Below are 13,732 nucleotides of genomic sequence, written 5' to 3'. Positions count from 1 at the left end.
CTCTGAACATGGAATGAGTGGTGGTGGTTGCCATCTGGTCTTCTTCATACAGCAAAATGTCATGGGTCAGTGTTTAAGAAGCTAATATTGGGTCACATTTAGTGTTGAGTCACACTCAGTGTTAAGAAGATAAGGAGAGTTCCTGCTGGATCAGGCCAGTGGTCCATCTCATCCAGTGTCCTGTTCCCACAATGGCCAACCAGGTGCCTGTGGGATACCTATAAGCACAGAAGCACTCCTCCTTTGGTTTCCAGGGAAGCATTACAGCTTCCAACCTCGGAGGCATAACATAGCCATCACATTGGGGCATACTGAATATTGATAGATTCAGTACAAGCAAAGAGGATGTACTTGACACAGCTCACACTTAAAACTACAGAATGTGCTTATTATATAATAACAAATTTAAGGGGTCTTAGTTAAATTCACACTAGAAATGAGTACAAGCCATGATGGCTGTGACCCAGTTCCACTGTTGCGGGAGGGCAGTGTACCAGTTGCTAAGAATCATAGGTGGGGAGAATACTGGAGCACTTGGGTCCTGCTCATGGGCTTCCCATAGACATATGGCTGGCCCCTGTGAGAATGGGGTCTGATACAGTAGGCCTCTTTTTATGTTCTCATGTGGTGACCCTGCCACCTAGAGTTCCCACAAAGGCCTACAAGCAATGATAGATCAATTCCCCCAACCTCCAGGTTTGATTTGGAATGGGGTCATTGCAAATAAATTAGGCCCTATTTGACTTGGGCCTATATTAAGTTCCATTTCAATATAAGGTCTCATTGTGTCCCATGGAAGATGCTAAGACCCATGTTAGCCATAGATCCTTGCAGGTAGGGCACTCCCGTGAGCTTTTGCAGTAACATTGCAAGTGCAACAACCCATTGAAGAAATAGTTCCCATTGATCTTGATTACTCCTACTAGGATGTCAGAATCCACACAAAATGTAGATCCCATAAATTTTTCTATCTGAGACAATGCCAAGGCAATACTGAGGATTGTTGTCCTCAATATTTCAGCCACTTTGTAAGTTTGGAAGGGGAAGGGAAGTGCCGAAGTTACATCAGGAAGGAATGGCACTAGGCCAAACCTATCATTAAAAGGTAAAGGGACTCCTGAATGTTAGGTCTAGTCGCGGACTCTGGGGTTGCGGCGCTCATCTCGCTTTATTGGCCAAGGGAGCCGGTGTACAGCTTCCGGGTCATGTGGCCAGCATGACTAAGCTGCTTCTGGCGAACCAGAGCAGCGCACGGAAACACCATTTACCTTCCCGCTGGAGTGGTACCTATTTATCTACTTGCACTTTGACGTGCTTTCGAACTGCTATGTTGGCAGGAGCAGGGACCGAGCAACAGGAGCTCACCCCGTCGCGGGGATTCGAACCGCCGACCTTCTGATTGGCAAGACCTAGGCTCTGTGGTTTAACCCACAGCACCACCCGCGTCCCTTAAACCTATCATTAGGCCAAGCCTAAATGTCCAAATGTGTCTGGCTTAGCTCATAGTGGGCTCAGGCTTTCCAAACCAGGAGGTTTGGAAGATGGCAGCTCATTTAAAATTGACATCAGTTGCATGTTCAGTGACATGGCACAGTTCAGGCTTCCTTAACATCCAGTAATTCAAGCTTCAGGAGTAATATGACATACACACCCCTTTTTCCAAAGTGCATTTCACCCCTTCTTATCCATATTGAAAAGAAAATGCTTTGCATACATTTGCATATGTTTCATTTTCCCGTCCATTTATTTTACATTCTCCTTCATGCACCTAAATGTGGATGATAACAAAACTGTCCAATCAAACAATATTACCTGCACATGCAAAATAGCATTAGCACAGACTTTTCAGATGTAGGTCTGTTTCAATTCATAGGCCTAAAATTTCATTTTACTTTTTAAGAGATATTCATTTGGCTACCCTAACTGTCCAGATCAAGCTCTCTTCTTTCTCTAATCCAGCAGGCTGCATTCAGAACAGGCATGGCTATAAGTATGTAGCCCCATTTTTAAAAACAAAAGAAAAATACACTGGGATCCAGCTGTTCCTGGGGGGAAAAGGGAGAGGAGTGGTCAAAATTAGCCCCTCAAATTTCCCACACCAAATAGTTAGTTTATGCACAAGGTCCTTGCCTCTTGTGTGGTTTGGTTGGCACAAGTTCATCCATTGACTCATCATCATGCATTCCCTGATCCTAGCACTCCACAGCACTCCAAACCCTGCATTGGGTTGGCCCTAAGTGATACATCACAATTCTTGTTAGCATCTATTTTTAAAAATTAAGTCCTGTGGACACAAGCCACAGGGAAGGGTCATGGATGAGTAGTAGAGCATCTGCTATAACCACAGAAGGTCCCAGGTTCAATCCTTGACATTTCCCATGTTGAGCTGGGGAAGACTATTGCTTGAAGCCCTGGAGAGCTGCTTCCAGTCATTGCTGAGGTAGCCGGACCAATGGCCTGACTCTGCATAAGGCAGTTTCTTGTGCACCTGTGAAATGTACCTCTGAAAGCCCCGCATAAGCAAATGTGATCTGTTCAATATCCCTTTTGCAAAGGAAGTTGCCTAGGAGACCTTTAGGGTGGACTGTGCCCTTAGACTTTAGCCCCTCCTCATAGGGAACAGTGGTCTGACCTCCACATAAATTCCCTCTGTCACAGCATGCGGCACCTAACCTTTGAGTGATTTATTCATTTACATAAGGTGGCTGTGGTGTCTTCATTTTTTTTGCTATCAATTTTCTACCATTTTTTAATGGTGACAACATAGCCGTGTGCAGGTGACACACTTAGAATCTGGACTTCAAAAATTATTATTATTATCTGATTAATTTAAAATATTTTCAGGTCACTTTTTCTGGACCGATGTCCATCCAAAACTGCTTAACGTCAAAACAAAAGGTGAAAAGCAGTGCATAGTATAAAACAGTACACAGCTTTACAACTTTGAATGCTACAAATCAACACTTAAACCATAAAGAATTGGGGCGGGGGAAAGTAATCAAATCAGACCATCACCCAGCTGACAAACATCAGGCCTGGAAGACCTGCTGAAACAGATAAGACTCCATAGCCTTCAAAAAAACAAAAAACCACTCACAGCATAGAGGTTTGGCCTCAGTCCAGTGGGAGGGTGTTCCACAGATGTGGGAATGATAGAGAAGGACTTCTCCCTTTCACCTTAAAGTACCATCATCTCCCACCCCACCCCACCCCCATCGTTCAGATGATAGCATGTATTACTCAAAATATGGTATGCCAGCACCACTGTGTTTGGGGCCCTCTAGTTCATTGGGGCCACAAGATATCCTTCTTGTATGGCATTAATTCCAGAGGATCAGCAGGTGTGAATAAAAACCAGGGATGGTATTCAGCTAAGTTTCACATGACTCAATTAATTTCAGTGGGTTTATTCTAAGTAAACTTTGGGTGACTATCACCTCAGGTCAGTCTCTTAGCCACCATCTCTCAGGGTGATTAAAGCATACCTTAGAGGAAGCTCATTCTATATGGGCAAAGCTGTCCTCACTTGTAAATCCTGAGGAAATTTCAATCCTAACTTGATAACACAGAGCCTGTGAAAACTCTGTCATGATGGCCGGACTACACAAACAGCAAGTTTGTGGACTGCGCAGCTATAGTTTGCTGATGGTAGTCTGCATCATGACTGAATATTCTCCCCTATAGTAAGGACTCTCTGCATCAGGGGTAATCGGGCACTCTAGCTCCATGGTAGGGCATCTGCTTTGCATGCAGGTTCAATCCTCACCATCTCTAGGTAGGACCAGGGATGTTCCCTGCCTGAAACATTGGTGAGCCACTGCCAGTCGTAGAATGGACCAATAACCTGATTCAGTATAAGGCAATAAAACTGCTATCACATTTGCAAAGCTAAGCAGGATCCAGTATGGTTTCAAATTGGATGGGGGGCTTGTGCATTCAGATTCTTTCATGACAGTGGGTTGGACCAGCTCTACAGTTCCATGGTTCTGATGCAGCTTCCAAAGCCTAGACTTTTACCTGAACTTGCTAGTTGTGATTCTGTCTGAGTGTGTTTTGTGTGTGTGAAGAGAGACAGACAGACAGACAGACAGACAGACAGACAGACAGACAGAGGAGTTCAAATTTCCCAAATGGCATAGTCAAGGAGCAGTTACACCACTTCAGCTGCTCTTTTGTGTAGGCCAAGCCTGTAAGAAGCCATTCTGGAATGAGACACCACTACTCATTAGCTCTTATTACCTCAAACCATTACACAACAACAAACACTTATGTGGCACTCAGACATAGCTAATATTGTACAATTGCTAATTAGCCCTTCATCTCCCCGTGATGATACAATATGGGGATGGGGAAATGGCACATTATCTATCCTTGACCTCAAGGGGTCCCGGTACAGGAAAATGCTAGCAGTATAATCAGGGAAACTCTGACAAACATAGAACAGATTGTTTAAGGCAAAAGGAGGGAAGTCTCTTTGTGACTTACTGAGTCGCCTACGTATGTCTGAGCAAAAGCCTGAGGGACCTCAACAGGCTCAAAGGAGTGGGTGGTAATGTCAGACTGTGGTTGTCTTATCATCCTGTTTGTGTTGGTCTGTTCTTGTAAATATGTATGTGTTTATTTTCCACCTTTGGCTACCGGTTGGCTGCTTCTCATTGTATACAGGTGATCTCAAGTGTTTGTTTGTCCTGTCTATAAAACTGGGTTTCTCCAAGACAAGTGGTTGAGCCTCTGCCCTAGTCATTTTCTTCTGTTTCCCTTCGGAGTACAACACATTCCAAATTCTGAAGAGATCAAATGATAGCTCTTATCCTTCCTTCTTGAATCTAGCCTACATTCTGCTGTGTGTGTGGTTGGGGGGCAGAGTGCGTTGTTCACAGAAAGACTGTTTTTTGCAACAACAACAACAAAAATCTGAGGAATAACTTCTAAAGCCATTGAACTATTTTTGTTATTTGCTGCGTATTCTCAATAGATTTGCACAGTTGCCCCAATCCAGCAAGGGAGATTTGCAGAGGGTAGAAAGCTACTGGACTGCATTCCAAGCCAATGTAGCTGCACGTTTCCAGCTGTGTTGAGATCTTCATCTGGGTCCCATATAACTAGCTAAATGCATCTGGGGATCCATCCCCAATGTGGCTGGGGATCCACACCCCGGTCTGGGCCACTACTTATTGTATGGAACTAGTATTTGTGCTCAACTAGTGCTGGAATCAGTTGAGGGCAAGTTGCTTACTAAAAGGAGCAGAACTCCTCTCTTGCAGTACCACATTCTTAGGAGATTGGATCAGGGATATTCATATTCCATTCAAGAGGTGGGAGAAAAGATTGTGCTTGACAGCCAATGTATGCTTAATAAGAATCCAACCTGGTATTTTGCTCAAGTTTCCAATCTCCAGCTTGACATTTTCAGAGGTCTTGAAGCCAAAATCTTCTTATTGCTCCTGATGAATGACATGAAGGACCACCTTTAATTTATTAAGAACTGGGCTGTGGTGTTGATGTAAGAGAGGGGGGCTGGTACATTTCAATCTGGAAGTTGAATCTCTAGCCACAAAGGATTTGGGAAGAGCTAGTCAGAGAAAGCAAAACCAGACTGGCTGGGCAATAATGGTCTGGCCTGGTGCAGTGCAACTTTCTATACTCCTTAAATGCAATTAAACTTAATCATTGTCTGTGACATTTCCTACTGTTTAGCAATCCTTTGCATGGTGGAGAATCTGACATCAAAGAAAACATGGACTGCATAAAACTCATTGGTACCCAGTCACTGTGATTTCACAGAAAATTACTCTTGCAACTTCTAGAGGACTGTTTTCTTTGCACTTGCCTTTTCGTAAGGGGGAAAATATCCTACACTACTGGATGACTAAACTTGCTTGTTGGTGGTGTCTCTTTGTGCTAGATGCAACTGCCTCTGCTTCTTCAGCAATGTCCACATTTAGAGCTTCTGGTGTTCTGTGTTAAGTCTTATTCAAGGCCTACCTGGCCAAGCGCAATAAGGCATTGGAAATCAGCTGAGAAAGAGAATGGACTTTCAAGCATTGTAAACTGGCTTTTTTCAAAGCAGATAAATTAAAGGGGAACATTCCACCCACAGCCATGCTCAAGGCAGCTCTTTGCCTCTTATGTGTTTTTGATTTCCCAAGATTTGTGAGCATGAACATTGAAGGATGCCGCAAGGGGCAATGGTCTGCATCCAGCTCTCTCTGTCCACTGGTGCAAGGGATCTTGTTCTGGCAGATGGATGAGTTTTAATGTTGCACAACACAGCAGCTGCGAAAACTCGTTGGCCAACAGATTGCGCAATCCATAGTGCCATGAAATTATCAGCAACTTCCTTATGCATTCTGCTGTGCAACAATGCTCCACAGACTCAAAACATTTCACCGGCAGAACAAGTATACCGCTTAGTGACTTTAGCTCAGCACAACACTGTATGCCACCCAATGTCTTCAACTTCTTGTTTGTTTTTGCATTTGAGGAAAGAATAAATTATTTTAAGTTAATTCAAATCATCTAGGTAATATGATGTCAGGGTCTTTTGTTAACAAGGTATGTGAGTGAGGAGAAGCTCCTCTTACGTTCCCCGAGTAGCTCTCAGGTCTTCATCACCTTAAGGAAACAGCCAGTGGACCAGTTTCAAAGATGGTTGTGTGAAGAACAAACTCTTCACCTTTATTGCCTTTCCTAAGCTGATTTGCTTCTGCCCTTTGGCCTCTCTTCTTTCCTCCCCCAGTCCTCAGTGGCTGCTAACATCATACCATCTAGCAAGTTGTAACACAATGGTCAAGCTTACTCCTTTCTTTCTCTTTGGACTGTCTGCTTTAAAAGTTGCACCTTTGAGCTGTGGCTTGGTATCACTGCCATCTTTCAAGTGCACAAGAATTCTGCAGTAGACCATCATTTGTAGTTTCTGAGAATCCCTGAGCTGAGATCTCTCCCAAGCAAATGATCCTGGCATTGTATAGAAAGCCGGAGGAGAATTATACTGGCCTGATCTTTTTAAATGAAAACATGACTTATATGACAGAATATTTGCTGCTTGGTTTGCCTGAATTTATTATAGTTAGAGGCAAACCATTGGTGCTGTGATTGAGCAAGCTTAGCAGTGATTTTACCAGGTGGCAGCATAAGGCATGGAAGTGACTGTTAGGAAGGCCTAACTCTCCAAAGTCATGCTACATTCCAAGATACAGTAGTTGAAGACCAAGCAAATGGGTCAAAGCAGAATATTGTAGGTCATGTTCACACCATACATTTAAAGCACACATAAAGCACATGGCTTCACCCAAAGAATCCTGGGAACTGTAGTTTACCCCTCACAGAGCTACAATCCCAATTACCCTTAACAAGTGCAGATCCCAAGATTCTTTGGGGGGGTAAGTCATGCTTTAAATGTATGGTGTAGATGTGACCATAGTTTATATATGGGACATTTGCTTGAGGAGTTCAGGGTCAAGTTTAATTGTCTATGCTACATGTTTAAGCCAAGTTTAATATTTGCATCCTAATTCAACAAAGAATGCTGGGAAAATCTGAGGGAGTCTGGAACTGCTCTCAAATGAATAATTTTCAATGTCCACACCAAATGTGAATTCCAAGCATCCATGGGGGAAGCAATGGCAGTTATGTATTGGTGTAAGACTGGTTTATGCTTGTGGTATAGATATATTTTAGGTCTCAGGGGCAGGGCTGGCCACCTCTTTCTTGCACACACCGTTTGAGGCCAAAACAGGAATCTGAGTCATCACTTCTACCAACACTGTGAAAATCAATGGTGGCTTTGACCATTAAGTGATGAAAAGTGAAATCAAAAGGACACATTTGTGGAATAATAAGGGTTGATTTTAGCTGTAGAGAATGGAATGGATACTTTGATGAAATGAGACTAGAAATGATGACAAATAGTGACCACCATATATGTTGCAAATCCCATATCTGGGAGCTGAAGTAGATTATTATTCTGATGGTAGGTAAGCATCTAAAATATCTGATAGTGGCTCCAGGGGCAAGAAAGAGGATTTCAGAAGGGGAAATACTTCACAGGTCACTTGGGGTTCAAGACTCTGTAATTTGTGTGAGGTACCATTCAAGCACATTTGTGCTGTGGTGTGTGTGTGTGTGTGTGTGTGTGTGTGAGAGAGAGAGAGAGAGAGAGAGAGCAGGCATGATTGTTATGTGCCTATATTCTAAAATGGTGACTCCATGACTGTACAGTGTTATTTCACATATCTGGGCTGTTTTTCCTGAGATAAAGCCCCATGGATGTAGAGGGGAAAATACGTAGGAAACTATAACGTGATGTGCAACAGGCACACTTGGCTATAAGTACATGTCTGGAAGCAAAATGACAGCCTGCAGATGGTCAGGAAACACACTTTCCCGATGTGCAAGGATTATTTCTGTGTGGGAAACCCATAATGTGTGAAGCACCTCTTCAGTCAGGCTCTAAGAGGGTAAATGAAAATGCTTTTTGTGATGGTTCCCTTAGCTACTGTTTTTAGAATTTTACAGGGCGGCCATAATATGGGTAAAAGAAGTGGGGGTCAGGGGATGGGGCTTGTAGATTTCATTAAAGCCTCCCTCCCCCCAAAAATCAAGCACTTATGATTGTTTGTTTATCACCTAGACAAAGCATGCTAGAAATATGATGGTTCCGATCTAATAGAATATGAGTGGTAAGTCCAGGGCTAGGTATGTATAGCCTTAAAAAGCAAACAAACAGCAGGCAGGGCTGAAATCCCACCAATCAGTGTTTGGTGTGGAATGGGGGACGAGCTATTGAATCCAGTGACAGCACATTTGATTGGTGGGACTTCAAAGTAACACAACATAACCCTGTCCATTGGCTCAGGCTGAGGAGTTCTGCCTGTAGCACCAACCTGCTAAGTTCCTCCAACCATGGTGAAGTACCAGGTTGGAAGTCTGTTTCTGTATATGAAAAATTCCTAGCTAGATCAGACTGATCTGTACTGTTGAGGTTGCAAAAAAGAAAAGAAAAGAAAATCTGTGCTGGGCAAATTGAGGTTAAAATGAAAATTGCAAGCTTGACAGGATTGATCTTTTGTGTGTGTGTGTGACACAAGTGTTGCCTATGGGGTTTATTTTCAGGGTTTCCAAAAGAAAAAAAATTGAACAGAAAATAACCTACATTTCCACTGTTTAACATTTTGCTGTACATTCTTTTATTTTATTTTAAACATATTATTTCTTTAAAGGAAAAAAGAAAAATTGTGTAGTGAAATTCTTCTGTAACTTTGGATTAAGAGATACTTTTTTAAAAGAAAAGAATAAAGCATTCTTTCCTTTGTAAATGTGCTGATGGCATGGATTCAGCTTTCTGACATCAGCATCCATTTTTTAATAAAATGAAAATAAAGATTTCCCCCCTCGTTTCCAATATTTTAAGTTATTTTCAATTGTGGTTGAAGCAATAGAACATTGAAATTATGGATTGTGCATGACAGTGTCTTGAGTGTAAAAATAAAATAAAAATAAAAATTGCAGTTTGAAACTTGGACCTAAAGTATTGCAAATAAAAAATTTAAATACCAATGGACTGTGTCCCCTCCATATATGAGTCTGCTGCTGCATGTTAGAGAGGGGCGGGGAAGAGGGAGAATCAAGATTGGTTCCAGGTTTGAAGGTGCCACTGTGGCATATCGTTCAACATTTCATAAATGAGCACACAGGTAAAGGGAGTGTATATTAGTCAGAAAGATGGACTAGAACTGTAGAGACCTGAGTTTGGACCCATCTTCGGCCATAAATTCATTGCATGACCTGGATCAATCTCTCTCAGCCTAACTAGCTCATAAGAGTGGCATTTTCACAGTTCAAAAGCACACTTTCACTAGCCAAAAGCACTTGAGTTAAGCATGAAGCAGGGCTGGTGAGAGGTGTGGCCTGAGAGGAGAGGGTGTGGCCTGGGAAAGAGTCCTGAAGATTTGCTAAAGGTAAAGGGACCCCTGACAGTTAAGTCCAGTCGCGAACGACTCTGGGGTTGTGGCGCTCATCTCGTTTTACAGGCCGAGGGAGCTGGCATTTGTTCGCTCCGCAGACAGTTTTTCCAGGTCATGTGGCCAGCATGACTAAGCCGCTTCTGGCTAAACCAGAGCAGCACACGGAAACACCATTTACCTTCCCGCCAGAGCTGTACCTATTAATCTACTTGCACTCTTTGGCGTGCTTTCAAACTGCTAGGTTGGCAGGAGCTGGGACTGAGCAATGGGAGCTCACCCCGTCGACAGGGTCAAATGTCATGCATGGGCCTGAGATGTCCCCCCCACCCTTCATTAATGTAACATGTACAGTGGCCTGTATCAGGTTCACAAAGATTTCCAGCAAAGTGAATTGGTACCAAGTGGAACAGCTCAAACACTCATTTAATTGGTCTATAAGCATCCTGATTACTCTCTGAGATTCTTGTGGTGTAGTGGAGAGCCACTGTGGTGTAGCAGTTAGGGTTCTGAATTAGGACCTGAAAGACCAGAGTTCAAATCCCCACTTGGTCATGAAGTTCACTGGGTGACCTTGGGCCAGACACCATCTCAGCCTAACCTACCCCACAGGGTTGTTGTGAGGATAAACTGGAGAGGGGAACAGCCATGTATGCTACATTGAGATCCTTGGAGGAAAGGTGAGTTATAAAAGCCAATGAAAAGATGTTGCAGATGCTGCCAAATTTTGGTAGACAATGGGAGTAGCTAGCTGTACACATATTTACGCTATTTTAGCTATAAAGGTATTAGGCATGTTCCTATTTTCCATATTTTTGCGAGGGTGAGCAGGAGTTCCATAACTCAGTGGCAGAACACATGCATTGCAGGTAAATGTTTACATGCTCAATCTCCATCATCTCTGCCAGGGCTGGAAAAATCATAGCCATGTCTGAAATCATAGCCCAGATAACTCTGGACTACAATTCCCATTAGCCCCATCCAACAGGGCCAATAGTTAAAGAGGATGGAAGTTGTAGTCCAACAACATATGAACTCCAGGTTCATAGAATCCTAGAACTGTAGAGTTGGAAGGGACCCTGCCTATTCCAACCCCCTGCAATACAGAATTTTCAGCTAAAGCATCCATGACTGTTGTCCATTCAAGCTCTGCTTAAACGTGTCCAGCACCTTCTGAAGGAGTCTGCTCCCCTGTTGAACAGCTTTTCCCGTCAAAATGTTCTTCCTGGCTGGTGGAGTTAATACTGAACTAGATGGACCTGTGGTCTGAGTTGGTGCCATGTCTCTTCCTATCCTACTCCTATGACTACTAGAACAGTATGTGTGTAAGAAAATGGTGCATGACTAGCCAGTCATGGTGCCAGTAATGCCTAAAACACACCCCTGACACCCTAACCTATACATTTATGATTTCTTCATGGGAGAGAAACTGCTATGGCAGAGAAACAGGAAATCAAACCTGAGTCCTAGTGTGGTGTGGGCAGTGGTAGAGGAAGGGGGTGGGGGAGCAGTCGCCTTGGGTGCCATCTCTGAGGGGGTGACAAGAAGGTACCCTGCGGGAAGCTTGCCCCACCGCCCCCGGGTGCAGCAGTGCAAGCCCCTGCCATCATGCCACCACAGCCACGTGTGGAGAATCCCTCTCCCGCCGCTGCCGTCGCAAGCAGAAGATCCCACCACCGTCCGCACGGCACTCGAGTGGCGCTGTCGGGAAAGAGCCTGGCGGCGTATGTACAGTGCTGCTATGTACGGGGCACACACTGCTGGTCAGTTTGCCCTGCCCCCAACACCCCACACTGGGTGTCGGTTAGCCTTCCTTTGCCCCTGGGTGTGGGGGCTAATGTGTTTGGTTTGGAAGTGGGATGCTCAGTCTCAAAGATCCCTCTTGAACCATAAAGGCCTGAACGATATTCTCCAAGTCCTTCACCCTCAGCCCAGTGAGAATAAAAGAAAGTTTTAGCATCTTCTTTGGAGCTTCTTAGATCTAAATATCGCAAGGGATCTCAGTATTACAATGCTGAGTGCTTTCAGATGACTGGTTTATTGAGCATTCATCCTGACTCATTTGCAGGAGACTAGATCCTGTAGTGGCAAGAGGTGCTTTTCCATGCTTCCCAATGCATTATTGCAAAAGTCTTATCTTTTTTGTTGGGAAAGGGTTTTTTTGTTGCACAGTGCTTCCCAATCAAGTAAGTGCAATTATTAGTTTACCATTATGTGACTGAATCCCATTCGAAAATAAAAGCAGCCTGGACGTGGCCTTAAATACAGTTGTTCAGGCAGCTGGGTGGACAGTGAACTATAGAACAGGATTGCCATAGTGTGGTCACATCTGGTCACTGCACCCGTGCATTCCTTAATGGGATGTACCGGTAGTTCCCACGTAGCCAAGGAGGGAGAAATCAAGCCTTGGAGGATTTCTGACAGTGGTGGCTGCTGCCCACAAGACCTGCTGCAGCTGCAATGTCAAGGAGCATGGCAAAAGTACAGTCACAAGGGTGTGGCCATGTTGTTCTGATTTTCTCCCTGTAATGCATGAGCATTGCAATTTTAAAAATAGTTGGCACTTAATTAAACTGAAAAGTGTATTAACTTTGGTTTGCAAGTGGTCTCTGCTTCTCGGCTGGGAGAAAAGTTACATTCTTTCCCACCAGTTCTGGTTCTCTCCACATCCTCCTCCTTTGCAACCAAGCAGGGAGCACGGAAACATTGCCATTTTGTCAATGCATGTAGCCTACAGGATTGCAGCCTGATCTGGTCTTAAAGCTGCCATGCAGGACTGCTAGCAAGAGACTCCTTACACGAGAAAAGGTTATTTTCACCCACCCTGCTTATTAATTTCTACATTTCTTTTCCAGGATATGGAATAAGATGGATGGGTATTCAATGGACTAGACAGGGGTCAGCAAACTTTTTCAGCAGGGGGCCAGTCCACTGTCCCTCAGACCTTGTGGGGGGCGGGACTATATTTTGAAAAAAAAAAACAATGAATGAATTCCTATGCCCCACAAATAGCCCAGAGATGCATTTTAAATAAAAGCACACATTCTACTCATGTAAAAACATGCTGATTCCTGGGCCGGATTGAGAAGGCGATTGGGCCGCATCTGGCCCACGGGCCTTAGGTTGCCTACACATGGACTAGGACCTGGGCAACCAGGGTTAAAATCAACCATGACACTCGCTGGGTCACCCTGAGCCAGTCACACTCTCTCAGCCTAACCTACCTCACAGGGTTGTCAAGAGGATAATATGGGGGGAAAGGAGACCCACAAATGCCACCTTGAGCTTCTTGGAGGAAAGGTGGATTGGATAAAAATATAATACTGATAAATAAGGAATAGTAGTAATAATAAACAGTCTCTCTCCAGCCTGTTTGCTTCTGATTTTGAATGGGGGGGGGGGTTGGAATCATGAAGAAATGCCTAACCTAAAAATCAAAGAAAAAAGGACATGGATTAAAATCGGGAAATTCAAGCCTACAAATAATAGGACATGCAGGTCATAAGCAAAGAATTATGGGAACTATGCTTTGTTAAGAGTCTCTCAACAACTATCAGCACCTTTAATAAACTACAGTTCCCAGGATTCTTTGGGGGAAGCCGTGTCTCTTAAAGTGGTATAAGAGTGCTTCAAATGCATAGTGTGAGCGAGTCTTCTTTCTTTTTTTTCCTACCAAAAATGAATGGGATTCTGAAATGGAAAAGAAGAAGAAGCCTTGCACACCTTTACATGTGCATCCTGCAAATCCCCAGAACTTAAGCAGCCCACGC

The sequence above is a fragment of the Podarcis raffonei genome, chromosome Z (genome assembly GCF_027172205.1).
Source record: "Podarcis raffonei isolate rPodRaf1 chromosome Z, rPodRaf1.pri, whole genome shotgun sequence".
Taxonomy (NCBI): Eukaryota; Metazoa; Chordata; class Lepidosauria; order Squamata; family Lacertidae; genus Podarcis; species Podarcis raffonei.
This window is presented reverse-complemented; position numbering follows the sequence as displayed.